The sequence below is a fragment of the Notothenia coriiceps genome, unplaced genomic scaffold, assembly GCF_000735185.1.
Source record: "Notothenia coriiceps isolate Sejong01 unplaced genomic scaffold, NC01 NC01_scaffold00037246, whole genome shotgun sequence".
Taxonomy (NCBI): Eukaryota; Metazoa; Chordata; class Actinopteri; order Perciformes; family Nototheniidae; genus Notothenia; species Notothenia coriiceps.
In genome coordinates, this window is record NW_011369947.1 from 15,888,201 (window position 1) to 15,904,495 (window position 16,295).

At 40.4% G+C, this 16,295-nt stretch overlaps 1 protein-coding gene across 1 annotated transcript in view; it reads left to right on the plus strand.

Annotated features, from left to right (window-relative positions):
- LOC104966471 (glutamate receptor ionotropic, kainate 2-like) overlaps nucleotides 1-16,295 on the plus strand; it is a 61,842-nt gene that overhangs the window by 27,913 nt on the left and 17,634 nt on the right. The window lies entirely within an intron of this gene.

Consider the following 16,295-nt stretch of genomic DNA (forward strand, 5'->3'; position numbering starts at 1 on the left):
GTTGTGTCTTCCTGGTCGAATGTACTTATTGTAAGTCGCTTTGGATAAAAGCGTCAGCTAAATGCAATGTAATGTAATGTAATGTAATGAATGACGAATAAACAGCAAGTAAAAAATACAGTAACCCTGGAAAACACTNGACAATTTACTAGCGGTATTTACTTGCGGTACAGAGGTGGGCCAGTTGGCAAATTACAAATGTACTAGCGGTATTTACTAACGGTATTTACTAGCGGTACCGATGTGGGCCTGCGGTACCGAAGTGGGCCGGTCGAGAGTCCCGGGCTGATTTTTTGTCCCAGTCCGCCCCTGACTATAACTGATACTGTTAATTTGGTAATTTTTCCAATAATTTAAATTCAATCTAGCAGAATAAACTACAACATGCACAGTACAATTAAATAACATCAACGTTCTCATTGCAATTTTTTACTTTACCAACTGTTTAATGTTTAATTCCATGCCCCTGTGGTCACATGTCAACGTGTCCAGCACCTCTTTTCACCCTCTGTCTAAAACCAGAGCCCAGTCTGCTCTGATTGGTTAGCTGGCCGGCTCTGTTGAAATGTGTCAACAGCTTAGAGATGTCCAACTCTTAGCCTCTCACGTACAATGTGTTGGAGCGCTATTCAATAGAACAACGAGTGTTATATACAGTAGTGATGTAACTCTTTGACAGAAGTAAACTAGGGCGTCCAATCGAGACGTTTCAGACAGGGGGGGGAATGTGTGGGAGAGAAACTCCCTCTGCAGGAAACTTTGGGATTTTAGCCTTTGCAGACCATTTACATAACACACCGCAGGAAAGGGAAAAGCACAAAATAGCCCCTTTAATCCTTCCTGATAAGCAGGTATCAACTTGTTGAAGCCTCGTCCTTCAGTAAATGAAAGTGTTTGTGAATGCTGAGTTGTGTTGTAAAAGGGCTTTGAGTGGTCGCAAAGACTGGAAAATAGTTTTATAGAAGCAGTCCATTCAGTTATTGTGATGATCTGTAATGACTGAGATAACACTTAGCCATGTTAGTTCAATGCCCTGTGCTTATTGTATTCAATAACTAATACCCTGTTTTATTATTATTATGTATCTTCGTGTTGATTGGACCTTTGCCTACTTTGCTTTAATAGGCGGTGATTCAATTATTCTAATAGACACATCATGAGGCCACAAAGGCTAGTTTGAAAGGAATTAGATATTAAATGATGTTCGTTTGAGCATCTGAGTCTAACATTAGTTATCCTAGAATATGAAAGCAGTAAGAAACTAATGTAAGGTATATTATTTGAACAATGAAACAACCCTTTAAAAAAATGAAACTCTAGACAGTACGCCCCTTTTCCCTTTTTGACGAGAAAGGTCATACTGTACTATCTTCTGTAGTAAACAATGTAACATAATTGACAACATACATACATAGATAATCCTATTCAAAAGATTTATGAATAGTTTTATTGGTATAACAATATTTATCACCAAACCTGTAGTGAGGGACTAGTGCTACTGCTACTAGATATTGAAGTGACTGTTATTTTGTATATATTGATTTTTATTTATTTATCTTAATGTGTGCATATGTGTAAATGTGTCTGTTGATTGTGTATATAGGATATACGTATTTTATACTGTATAATTTTACATTCGGGATTGTTGGAAACGTCATTTCGATCTCTCTGTCTGAGTAAGATTGACATTAAAGTTGACTTTGACTTTTGACTAGTGTTTTAATTTACGAGAATAAAAAGGAAATATAATGGGAAGGGAAGAGTTGAGGGAAACATCTCCTCACTATTCATTTGGTATTATCTGTAAATCCAGTTTAATGAAAGTGGTTGTACTCCTGTAGTTATTCTCTGAGCTAATGCAATGCGATTGGCCTTTTCTCTCCAGGCAGACCCGGAGGTGTCAGACTTCATCGGCTCCCGTGCTGCCGGAGGGGATATCTTCCGGTTTGCTAAATGATGAATTCCTGAAGGATCGCCTCCAGTCAGTCAGCGGACAGAAAATAGCTCACAGCTCACATGACGAATGTTAGCCTTTCCACACACTCCATTTGACCCTAGGAAAGATGGACAGCTTGCCTTGTGTTATTTTTCCTCTATCTTTTTTAAACAACACGTTTAACTGTCAGTAATGTTAACAATTACCACGTCCGCCTACTAAATGGGTACATTTTCAGGAAGCAGATTTAAATCCTTTAACATACGCGTGAATTGATTGTTAGTCTCTGAATCATTAATTAAAGCACGGGACATTTGCTGGCAAGCTGCACATTGATGGAGGGAAGATCATTAGTGGCCCTTTGGGTCCTTCTAATATACTCTTCCGACAGTGAGCAATTCAGCAGTGACTTGAGTAGGAGGACTCAACCCGCAAATCAACCTTGTTGACCTGCAATTGGCCGTGGGCTGGATATCAGCTGCACTAAAAATAAGTAGACACCCCTCTGGTGTTTCACATCTATTTTCATTTTTATTAGCTGGTGAGGATTGTTATAGAATTGAAGCATGAGCATAAATATGTACTGTGCATTTATGAATAGTATTACAGATATGGAGGAATACAAATATAACTGACAATATTAATCTGTTTGGTATTTTCTGTTTTACTAATTCAAACTAGCAGAATTAACGACAGGTACCAAACGATACAATTAAAGATTGTCAAAGCCCTTAATCAACTTAAGCCTATATCTCATTATCTGCCTGCATCCCTTCAGTAAGTTGTGTTGATCTGTTATGACTGCTGTGCCACACTGAGGGCCATGTTAGTTCAATAGCAATGATCACCAATCCTGAAATCAATTGTGTCCTTATTTCCCCACTTGTAAGTATTGGCAGTTTGATAGATCTCATAACTTCAGGGTATTGTATGTAATTAAACGGAGTGAAGGGACCCTTAGGGTGAAAAGGCTTCGCATTTCTAACAACCCAATTTTCAGAGCTCAAACAGATGCAAACAGAGAAAAAGAAAATGCGTGCGGCAGCATCGACCTCACCTTGAGTGCATAAAACGACAGGCTAGTGAGATGTCACATAAAAGGGAGTGTCCCCACACATAGCACACTGTAAAAGGCTAGTGACCTTTATGAGAAAGGAAGTGCTCACACTCCATTGACTATGAACTCCAGAGTGATGGAGAAAATTACATGCTTACTTGGACCACTATCTTTGGACAGATACAGCGATGAATCAATAAGTTGCTAATTCTTGAAGGCACGTCTCTCTGGGGCAGACGTACGCTGGGGGCAGATCCCATGTGGCCCTCGAGCCCCGTAGAACAGCTAGATCTCAGGTCACAAATCAAATGATCGCATCTTCAACCAACATTGATTTCTCCGGTCTGTGGATGACCACAATTCAATGCCTCACCCCTGATAAAACCTCAGCGACATGTTTGATAAAGTGCTAGAGGCCATCTCCTGCTGCTACCTTTGCTGATTTTGTGGTTAGTTCACTGAGAGGCTTCTTATTACCAACCAACCTTTGACATACATTACAGGAGGGGGACTTTGACTGAATCTTGATACAAATTATAATCCGATTTAAATTATTCAAAGTCCTACTGTATATAGTAATACTGAATGCTTGAGGACCAAGTTACTGCACACATTAAAGTGGAAAGCTCAGGTCCCTCATGTACAATGGATCAGGGATTAAGACAGAATTAAAGGAGGGGAAACCATTATGGTCAGATGTCCAAATGTGCTTTGTCAATCATTCTATGCATGTCCATATCACAGCAAGTCATAAGAAACCTGTGGGCCAGAATAACATAATAAAGGCTATCATTTTCCCTCACTGTTTTTTTTCACCAGTTCAAAGGATTTCCGTAAAATTGTGGATAGAACATTCACAGGTGAAGCCAGAACAGCAGGTCACCCGGGCTTTCGGCCCATTTTGAACAAAAGAGCCACTTTGTCCTTTGAAAGCAAATTAATCACCGGTTAAAAGACGTGAAATATTTTGAGATCAGCTTCAGTGGATAACATTATTTGTTCCTATAACTGGCAACTGCCCATGAGAGCCCATCATTTGATTCAATAGACAAGGTTAATCACAACAAGGATTTAAATGTTAAGCCATAAATTGTATGAATTAATATGTCTCCATTTTTTATACTGTAGCTTCTGCAGACTGAGGATGAAGTACATACTGTATAGACACTACAAAGTACGGAAAACGCTTGCGCCTATTTAGTATTTTCCAGCCAAACCAGTGTCAAGCTATATTTGGTAACTTGCTGAACACCCAATAAAATGTGCAGTAAGGAGTTTTTCCCTTCCAGGAGGAGCTAAACGGATGGGGTGCTCTGCTCTGAGTGGATTTGGGGGAGCCAGCCGAGGCTGACTAATCAGAGGGTGCTTGGGAGAGCATTAAGACAGACGTGCGCAGGGGAAATGTGACACCTGGAAATTACACAATGTAATGGAATCAGCCAAGTGGTAAATGTAGCTTTTAAATAGGTTTTGTGTTCTCCATTAACTTGCCAGACACTGATTGGTCCTGACAGCAAGGGAAAGTGACGGTCAGCATGTTGCCCCCTCCCTCCCATACAGCCTCTGCTGCGTGTGAACACTCACACACACAGGCCTCACTGTGGGACACAAAGTTCTCTGTAGTTAGTGGGGGCTTCTGGAGCCAAATGAAAGCTGAGCTGTACAGGTGATCACAGCACAGGGCTGCAGTCATGCTCAATTGCATCCTATTGTAGTTCAGGGTGCACATGCTGGGTTGTAGTGAAATCAGTTCGATTTCCACTTCTTTCAATGCTATTTAAAGTAATCTCTTTTCATAAAAATGATGAGCTTTAAAATTGGATTTGTCTATAGTGAAGCTCTGATTTAAATGACATTAAATTCATTTTAAAGTAAATTAATTAAAACTACTGTATGGAATATTTATTCATGCTTTCGGGTTTGGCGTTTCTCCATGTTCTGTTTACATATGGTTTCCTCAGGCAGAGGGACCATGCTCTCTGAGAACAGTTATCTGTATCAGTATTACTGGGGCTCTAATTTCTTAGTGACTTTTCTGATTTAATTTCCTGCTGAGAGTGGATTGGATTTTGTATTGTATTAGCGAGATAGGCTCAACGGGCTCCTTAGTTTGATCATATTTCATAGTTAGAACATGGAGGAATTATATGGTTCACCTTCTGGTATGTGTGTGTCAAGAATTTCAATATTTGTATTGACTTACTATTTTAAGCTTATTGAGTATTTCTGTGCTTTTGACATTTGAATCATCCTCACTTTTTATCTAAAATAAATACAACTGTTATTTCATATAGCATATTTTCATATATTGTTCAAAAGGGTAGAAAAACATTTTTAAACAAGGTGCAAAAAGCAAATAAGCTTCGGTGGGAGTTACAGTAGATACAGCAGCAGTTGAGAGCGTTTGTTTTTTCTCTCAACTTCCGGGTTGTGCTACTGACTCGTACTGTAGCCTTGTATAACCTGCTGATACAAGCCTAGATGGCATTGACTATACGATACATTTTTCAGTTTGAGTCTGTTTATTTACATGACAAACCCTGTGATTTAGATCATGACATTGAGTAATATAAGGATTCATGAGGAACATAAATGACAGAGTATTAAGATGGCCATACAGATATTGGAATAGCCCAAACAAATATCAGTGCTGACATTGTGGGAAACAAAAAATCTGTCCTCTTAGATAACATTAATAAAAGGTGGTGCAATTACAGCAGAAAAATTACATAAATAAAATAATAAAGCATAATATTCTACAAAACAAGTAGACGAGTCAGAACAGAAACAGAGAAAATAAACAGTTTAATTTCCCCAAAAATTAGTTTGACTTTCATAAATGCCAGCTTAAAAATAAAACGTCTACTTTATGTTGAACCGCGGCTGTAAAATATTACTTTATTGAATCACCCAATCAGTGTTCTTAGGCAGGCAGTAAATCGCTTAGCTTTGTAGAACACCATGTAACACATTTACATACCCTATACTTTGGTGTTTACCCTAGTTTCCCAGTCTATATTATGCATTGCTGCCAACGCGCATTGGGGCAATGAGCGCTGTTTGCCTTGCCTTGCCTTTGCTCTGAGCGCTAACATGTTCACCAACATGTGGGAGTATGAACTGGCTCAAAGGGCCCGCACTGTGCCATGAAGCTCATAAGCCCCAGCCCTCCATAGACCCTGCAGGCCTTTCAATGCAAATGAGAGTGGAAAAAGAGAGGAGAGCTTAGTTGGGTATGTTCAGTATCTGCCTCCCTGCTTTTGCATTTCAAATGAATACATGATAAAAGCCCACTTTTTATTCAGTCAGTGAATGTCCTTTCTCACTCACTCTCCCTATTCATTTACTGAACTCCCTCTCTCTCCACCCCTCATCCCATCCTTCCTCTCATTCTCAGTAAACTGTGACTTTCCCTTGACGGCTTGTTATTCTCCCAATTTTGAATCTGAAGTTGCGTATATGCATAATAATTGAATCCCTTATTAAACGGCTAATTTGACCTGTTGTGTTAATCGTTTTCTAGCAATTAAATGCCTTTAATTGAGGGTCCCTGGTGTAGTAGTCATCGGAGAAGAACAAAATTCAAACACTAAAAACAATTCATTTTAGTGCTTGGAAATGTTGGTTTTTACTGCTGATCCCTAACAAGCCTCTACCTCTGTTTCACCTCTGCTGTTTAGCCTTAGCAGCCTGTGGTAAATGCTAAAGTTGGTGTGCATAGAAATAATGGGCCATTACTATTTCTCTTTCTGAAGAACACTGGAGGCCCGTAATGCTAGAATGGTGGGAGGGTGTGATTGAAAATGTGCACTACCTCATGGGATGTGGGGGTGGAAAAGAGTATGTTGGAGTCAAACACCAATTACTCCAGGCACTGAACCTCTAGATAATCATCAGCAAGAGAAATACTCAATATAGAAACATCTTCTATTTGTAATATCAGCATTGATGAATATTAGAATATTTGTAGATTAACACTAATATCAACGTTTGACAGTAGTGATATTACTGATTTCAGTGTGCTGCGTGCTGTGTGTTCAGTCAGTGGAGAGACGTGTCCAGTACATGTGTTAGATGGGCGTGGGTGTAAGGAGGAGGTTAGGAAAACCAAAAGAATAGCAATCCGATTTGGGGGATTTTTTTTGTCATTTCATTTTTTTTCAAGGTGTTTGTTCTTAGCCAGCTTGATGTTTGGCTACGGGTTTAGAGTTTGGACGGAATAAAACAATAGTATCTTTATCTCACGTCTCAGCCTGCTATCGCTCAACCACACTCTCTACTCACACACTATGCATTGTTCCATTGAGCCATGATCCTATGCAGCAGTGTTGATGAAAAAATTGATCGGTAATACTATATAGCGTGCACATTTGGACAGGAACAATATTGAATCCCTAGCAGAAACAAAAAGACCAGTTGTTGATCCCTTGCAGCCCCTATCAGCTGGGAAAGAGGAGTGGGGAGTTAGTAGTTAATGACAATATACAATAAAAATAGCGAAAAGTATGAAAAATAGCCGTGGGCAGACCAACAGATACACAAAAACACAATAACAAACACATCATCTCTTGGCAGAGATTATAATAAGTAATTTGTATGACTACATTTTTCAAATAATCAGCCTAACGCCGCTGCTAACAGATTCAAATATGCCAAGTTCAGCAAACAGACTGAGGCAAAGACACAACTGTGTAAATTGAAAATGTCCAGTGGGAGGAATACAATTCAGGGGCTGATAGTCATATAAGCATATTCTGTAGACGAGAGGAAATTGACAGACTGGAGGGAAATCATAGAAAGAGTTCCTGGTGAGATCAAGAACACGAACGCACGAACGAACGCACGCACGCACGCACGCACGCACACACACACACACACACACACACACACACGGAATAGCCATAAGACCAACCGGAACACGCACAGACATAACATTTCTGCTTTATTTTCAGCTGAAAACTTGGGCCTGAGTTGCAAAAAGATGGCACTAAAAAGAAGATGTGTTACTGTGAGTCTTGGATGAAACTTTCTTTACAGAATATTCCTCCCCAGGGACCCAATACAGTCCCAGCATGACGTTACATGTGCGCTTCACCCAGGATGTTGCTTGGTATAAAACATGAAAATAAATAAGAGTGCATTGCAGATATCCCACTGTCGACTACACCAGCATTTTGGGGGACAATATGAATAATTTGAAAACAATTACATCTTAAAAAAATTATTAAAACATATTCAGTAATGTTTCTCTTATAAGAGAGTAGACATCTTAGATATTGCACTCAAAAATGCATAAAACTTGGAATTGTAAACGTTTCATTATTGATGTCAACACGAGAATGAACACAGTGAGAACTGTAAACTACTTGTAACACGAACGATGACGAAATTAAAAGTTACACTTTTTTTCTGACACAAGATATTCAATTTTGGCTTCAGACGGGTTTGCAAGCAGAAAAATCTGGGACAAATTCATTCATTATTTATCCAGCTTTTATTTCCGCACTTTCTCATTTGATTATCTGCTTTCTGAAATGGCAGCGCTCATTTGCCTTCATATATTAATAATTCAGATTCATCCTGGTGTTCAGACACAGATAGTTTCACTCTCCCTGTGTTGGGTAACAGCAACGCTTTGTTTCCTTGTTGCATTCAGTAAGATTCCACACACAGACTTATTTGCTGTCTAAATCCCTGTCTGTTGTTTTGCTGCTTTTCTTTGGAAACAACTGATAGCACTAAAATATATTAAATGTTCATGTTGGAAATGATTTCATGAGTGAATAATATTTTTAAACCATTATAAGGCTATGTCTGAAAGAAAGAGTCTGATTCATCTTAAGTAGAGACTATTCTGCAAAAGGAACATCAACAGCATACTGTAGGCTACAAGTCATGGTATTTTTAACGTTACGAGCTTTTTCATTTTTCTGCATCATACAGTATTTTCAGAATATTGAGTTCTTCAGGTCCATGGCAGCAGCAATTTTTGCACAAAAACATCTATCGTCTCTCAGAAATCTGTTACGAACTCACAGCTCCAACAGTGGCTCCTCGTGTTTTTCTGTCCTCATGATGCTATGAGAGTAGAAATTATATTAGGCTTACAATTTACCACATTTAATCTTTAATGAGACTGGTTCAAATGTTATCACATTTCCCTTTTCCGTAGCATCAGTCAAAAATCGTTCACGTCTTGTGAAAATTCTGAAACCATGATGCAAGACGGCTCTTATCAGGGAAGACAGATGGGATTGTCGATCGTTGACAGACATGCTGATAACGGATTTTGGTTTTATCTCCAGTCTCTTCATAGGGTGGAAAGCCTGACAGCCTACATCTTCAAAGTGACAAAAGGCCAGAAACACACCGTGCTCAAAACAGATGGAGAGGCTGTGTTTTTAATAACCTCAGTGCCACCACGGCCCGCCAATGAAGACAGACACAGGGGTGCCGACGAGGGACATCGCACTGGTGTGGCTTCGTAGCTCTCACATCTGCTCTGAGGCAAAGGTGATAACATCTTACCTAGCATTAAAACATGGCAATATGGTGGGCGGAGCACTTGTGTTGTGAAATTTGCCCTTTGTGTTTGCTTTTGAAATGTTAATATCTCTCCTTTACATGCTGTCAGATTTAATTGTAACGGCCAGATGTCGGGTCACACGATTGCATTCCTTTGAGGTTTCCAAACTTGAACACTAAACACGTAAGTCCTGAGGCCTATGCGTTGAAGTTCATTTCAAATGACAGTTTGTTTATTATTCACTCACATTCTGCGGCCTTCAAATAAAACACAGTAAACGTCAGGTCAAAGCCAATTATCTTAAGCAGCAAAGCTCAAACCATGTGACGTCCCCGCAGCTGGACTCACAAGCTTCGGCAAAGCAGCTTTTACTGTCTCGGTGACAGTTACAGTCGGAGCCACAACTGACCGCGCAGCATTAATGTGAACTGATCTCGTCTCTTAACGGCGCACTGAATTCTAATGTCAACAGTCATGCATCGTTTTTCATTAGCCTTATGAATCACTGCCTCCGCTCGTCGTCCTGTTGCTCTGATGAATCACCGCTGTGTAGGTTCACTGTTGCACAACTGATCATTCCCTCAACAACCCCCTGGAAACTTCTAGTTAGCCACTTTAATTTGGATTTGAACACAGCTAAAATTATTTAAGACCACCTAGAGATAATATTTAAAACAATAAACCACACACATCACAGATCATATTGGATTCAAAGAGTGACATGGAGAGCCCTGTAGAGATAAGAACTGACTATTGACTGGCCATTGATAAATAATGTATCACTTTACAGCACAGTTTGATGTGAATTGCAGAATGCCTGCAATGAGGTTTTAAATGTTTAATGGGAACACTGTTTAAAAGAGTTGATGGAGAACAACTACACAGAACGGTTATTTTTTCCAGCCATTGACACTGAACTGTACATTCAAGTGAGAGATGGTAAAAGCACATGTTGCACTTTAGGGAGTTGAATTTAGCATACGTTATTTATAGCAGGTCTAGATGCAGTACATTCTCTACGAAAGTCATTACAGCTTGCAGAAACACAGCTATACTGGTGCTGCGTGTTTCAGATGTATGTATATATTTGTTTTCACCTGAGCTATGATCAACACATCACACTCACACACTCAAAGCTTGAGCAAGATATATAAAATATATTATACATATATACAGGTTCTTATCTAGCAAGTGGACTGCTCTCAGGTGTAGTTCAATACATCAACAATTCATAGACTATATAATACAGTAGGTAGTGCAATATATAATAAATACATACTTTTGTTCTCAGTTAGTATTCAGTCAGACTGACTTTAGGTAGAGAGGCTGGCCAGTATGTCCCACCGGTGTTACATATGTATGTCCCAATTCATCTTCCGACAGGATTTCTGTGAAATGGCATATGATCAAAATAATCAACACCATGCACAGTGTCTTAAAAATGGGAAAAACCTTTAACAAAGAGTCTTCAACCACGAAAGCAGCTAAATGCTAATGTGATGTCAGAATTATTGCTAATACAGCATGTTAAGCAAAGTTAACTGTGCTCACCGTCTTAGTATACCTTTTAAGCAAGGTTACATTTGCTAAATACACGTTATTTAAAACCACTAACATCAACCTCATGATCACAACAGAGAAAGATAAAAGCCAGGGGATCATACAATTGAAAACGATTCATCCTTACTGTAGGTGGCCATGTCTGTAATGTCTCCAAGTTGTTTTTTAGTTTTAGTCTGGACCAAACTGCCCAAATAACAGTGGTGGGTATTGCCATCCAGTGAGCCTTCTGCTTGCATGGCTGGCAGGCCTGGTTCTGCTTTCACACTGCTGTCTGAGTCCCTATAGCTCAGTGGGGGAAGTGACAGACTTGTTAGCTCTATTGTGTTGCTTGAGTCACTTGTATCTAAAAACACAATGTACTACTGTTGTACAAACTATCCCTAAAAATACCAGCCGTCTGTTGATGCACAGAGGGGAACCCCGGGCTCAATCAATGCACATCTGTCAGGCAGGTTTACGCAGAAGAATGCTGCATTATTAATAACGCCCCGCTTAGGGAGAGGCTGGGGGCCAAGCCTAGGGACGACATCTGTCAAAGAGCCACGCATCTCTCTCTAGGCTGGTACTGCTGTCCAGAGAGAAGATAGCAGATTTTACAGTATATGAGGGTTTTTTAGGCTGACCTTCATATTCCTTAAAGGTAGGGTAGGTAATCCACTTCAGAAACACTTTGTTATATTCCATGGAATGCTCTTAACATCCCGATAGCAATGAATAAATGAAATGCTTTGACAATACATATATACAAATATGTCATCTGTGGAAGCCGTGGCGCTGTAAAAAGCACGACCAATTATCTGCCCCGGCCCGCGGCAGATAATTGGATGGCCTACCTGTCAGCCTTCCATCTCGTGCACAAACGTATCTCGTGCCCTCATTGGTCATGTGTGCGTTCGTGTGTGTTGGAGAAGGGGCTCTGTAAGGAAGTCTGAAGGAAGGGGCAGATTTTTTTCAGTTGTGTACTTTCAAAATTCTAGCGCACTCCAGCTGGTTTCTCCATTCTACCCTACCTTTAACCTTTATTCATCACCAAATCTTCCCGCTCATTTTCCTACATTACTGTTTTTTTTTCTCATAGTGCTGTTTAACTGTGCTTTGTCAAACAATAACACACTTGAGGCTATTTTAGAACTCATTAGTTTAATTGGCTATAAACGGCAATTATTTTTTGCAGCTGTAAAATGCATTTCTGAGCTTCTACAAACACTGTTGGACTCGCAAATGAAAAGAATGCCAGAAGCAGCTTCCCTGGATTTCTCCCTCTCCATCCTGCATGGCTGTATGGAGAGATAATAATTACTGCTGAGGGGGGAGGCAAGTTCATCTTAAAAGTTCCCCTGCACCAAAAGAGTCCATTTCTTCTCCCCTATCTTAATAATAACACCATTGTGGGCTTGTCTGTGGCTTTCCATGACTCAATAAAAAATAGATGAATAAATAATAAGCTCAATCGAAGGCACTTGGTAGACATTCATGCTCCAGCTTCTTCTCCCTTTCACAGAAACCTCCCTATTCCCTGCTCGCATGCATTATTCATACGTTTAGGAATGTGGTTGGAAACCTGACTGATGATAGGGAATTGTACACACAAATAATAAATGATGGTTAGTATGCTGAAAACACAATTTATTAACCACATGTTGGTGTTCAAACTATTCATATTATCATTACAGCTCAAACACTAAAATACAGAGACAGAAGCTAAAGTGGTAGAAAGATGCAGCATCGTGACTGATAGCAGCTAGCATAGCAGTGCTTGTTTTTACAATATGGGTAATCACAGAATAAAGTGGCACAAAGAAAACCAGGAAAAATGTGAAATGTGATTTTATTGGAAAATGAAGGTGGAAAGAGTCCTTTACACAAAAACCATGTGAGGTCAATTAATGTCCACCCAACTGTATAATGTACCACAGACAGGTTAAAGGTCTGTCGGATTGTGCACAATTAATGTGAAAGGGTATTTACTACAGAGATAAATGCGTTGTGTGTATGACAGTGTGTGTGCATTTTTCTAGGCATTTCGTTTTTCATGTGTGTGTATGTGGCTCACAGGCAATGAGACCTTGGACAGGAGAGTAATTGATTCAGAGAATCTTCTTCAAATCAATTCTTGGACAGCTGGGACCGAGGAGATTAGAAGTGAAGCAGAGGCGGCCCGAGTGCAGTCAGACAGGGCCCAGAGCAAACAGTAATCTCAGGATTATAGACCTGGGGGAGATGTACCTGTTTTCTCTCATTTCGTTCCCTCTTGCTCTCCAAGCAGTGACAGTCTATTCACTAGTTACCACTTTCCCCCAAAATGCTGCATTCCCCTCCTCCATCTGTAGAGCTTCACAATACAAATGGGACTAAAAGCTCTTGCTGACATCGAGGTAAGATTTCAATGAGAGTTTAAGGCAGTGGGGGAGGATGCGGCCTGGCTGATCTATGCTGCCAGATGACTTTTGACCCTTTTCTTTCCCACTGCATTTTCTTCAAATAAAGCTTATTGCAAAAGCAGCCTAGTCAGTCGCAAATGTAGCTGAAAGAAACCACTTAACTTAATGAAGAAAATAAGGTAATGTGTTCAAAGGTCATTTGTATAATTGTTTTGGTCAGACTGAGTGCAGACGAATGATGCAGACCTTTGTCCCATGGCTGGAATATATCTCCTTGCCCTTTCCAATTGATGGAATTAAATCACTAGAGTAAATCTGTCAGCTTAATGGTGGAAAAATTGGCTTTAGAAAGAGGTAAGGAGGAGTAATTTTTTTAAAGAGCTTTGGAACAGACAGCACCAGGCTGCAGTTGTCACAAAGCAAACCCTAATAACTTGCTCTTTATGCCGTATTTGCTGTTTGACTTCTGATTGCTTTTGTAATTTTATCTTTGAGCCGACATGAAAAGTATATAAACCTTAATTAACTAAAGTTTGCAAGCTCCACTGAAGGCATCTTTGCATTCAAATAATTTGTCTTAATTAGAGAGGGAAAGCAACTCCAAATCCATCCTGCCATCTCCAGTGTTTTCCGACGTTTGAATTGGGGATTTTAATGAACATGCCACTGCTAAACATAGAATAGAATAGGATAGGCTAGATGAAACCCTCTTTAATGGTCACAAATGCAGAGCACACAGCACACAGTGACATTTGGCCCCTGCTTTTAACCCATCCTAGCACCAGGAGTCTAGTACTAGGAGCAGTGGGCAGCTATTGTACAGCGCCCGGGGAGCAATTGGAGTTGGGGGGGAAGGTGGTTGTCCGGTGCCTTGCTCAAGGCCACGTTCATAGGCTAGGACAGTGCACCAATCACCAATCATTTACATAAGTTATTCTCTGAAATGAACCAGGCATGTGTGCTCATTCTCAGGTTTAATATTCAGGGAACTTATCTTGATTCATGAATTTAAAACTTAAGGTGTTGACATGTAGCTCCACAAATGAGGAGTAAATATACTTCGACATATCCCTACGATGTATTTAGCTCATGACCGTTTTAATAAGCTGTAGGACGAGTGTTTACCTCTCCGACATAGCAGCAGCTCTGGAATAAAGAGATAACATGTTTACACAGAATGCATGGCATTACAATTGAGCCGGCTCTACCAAATGAGCAGTTACCAATATGTGCCTAGTCTTCTGGGACAAATGAGTCACTCATGCTTGACTTATCATTCTGTTCATCAAACTACCCCATGTTATTTGGCACTGCAACACTGAAGACATCTTTTATTATGAAATGTTGGCCATGCATTCTGAGAAGGGCTTTTGAGAACTCTCTACAGGTTAAGACTGAGCGCAAGCAGCAGGAATTGTAGGGGCGTCTTAATTTGTGTGGGAATGTCAGTCAATTAAACAGCTGATCAACACAAATAACAACTATTTATTTCATTATTAGGTGAGCATCTTTGACAAAAACAATTTGAATCGTCAGTTTTGGCTCAGAGTTAAAGGGGACCTATCATGCAAAATGCACTTTTGTACGTCTTTTATACATGAATATGTGTCCCCGGTGTTCCAGGGGACTCACCAAGTGTCAGAAAACACAACCCTCTCTCTTTTCCTCCATACCCAAATCTCTAAAAAAGGGGCTGCAACGGATCTGATACAGACTGATCCAGATTTGAACACTGTCCTGACGTCAGGACGGTGGCGCTACGGCTATTGTGCCAACTCTCCACCTATCGGGGGAATGTGGGGTTGGGCCACGGCCGGCCATTGCTGCTCGAAAGCGCTGGAGACGCTGTAGTACATATGCCAGGCCTGTAAGTGGCGCTGTAGTCTGCCACAAAAGCAGCAAAGAAGACTTCCCACGCATGGTTGCCATGGTTTCCCTTCTGTTTATTCTCCGCTGTGGCTCTTTTTCTCCCTCCCCGAGGCAAGCGTTTGCTCCTGTAATTCAATGCAATCCCTCCCCGTCGAGGCAAGCGCTGTAAATCTCTCCGGTAGTCCACCAGCAGATGACAAACACCCACCTCTCCGTCTCTTCCAAGGAACGAGGGGACCGTGCGGCAGAGTTTCAGTTTTTTTTCGCCGGTCAAGATGTCCATTAAAATTTAAATCTTCCGGACAAAATTAGAAAAGTGCCGGTCAGAGGTCTTCTTTGTTATTTATTTAGCTTTAAAACAAATGAATAATGACTCTATATCATAATATAATAAAACGCGGAGGACGGAGATATATTTTTCTCCCCCCTCTTCTGACTTGATCTGAGCACGCTCCCCTCTCTTGCTGGGGGGCGTGGTCAGCTGCAGCTCACAGAATCAGCCCCCTGCAAAAACAGGGCTGGAGAACATGCGTCGTACGGGAGAATTATAACAAATTGAAAATCTTACTAAATGTGGTAACGTCCCATCATCTAGAGGTTCCGGGCGACAAGCGTCGGAGAAGACACCAGACCCGAGCGTGGCTACGAAAAAATTAACACAAAAATAAAAATTGTCCCGAAATGTTTGTAATAATACATAAGGAAAAATCTTCCAAAACATTCGGGTGGTATAATAGGCTCTCGGTCACGGGGTGCGTCGCGGGGACTGACGACGTGCACCTTCAGGTTCATATTGACACAAGAAAAGAAACTGGGATTTGATTATGGAATTTGACCTGTGGGATAGTACGATTAAATCTTTAATATCATAAGCATCCCGGTATGATATATCCATATAAAATGCAAAGGACAAAGTTTTATGGTTTTCGTCTAGCTCTCCGTAAAATCGGTACGGGTAAAGCG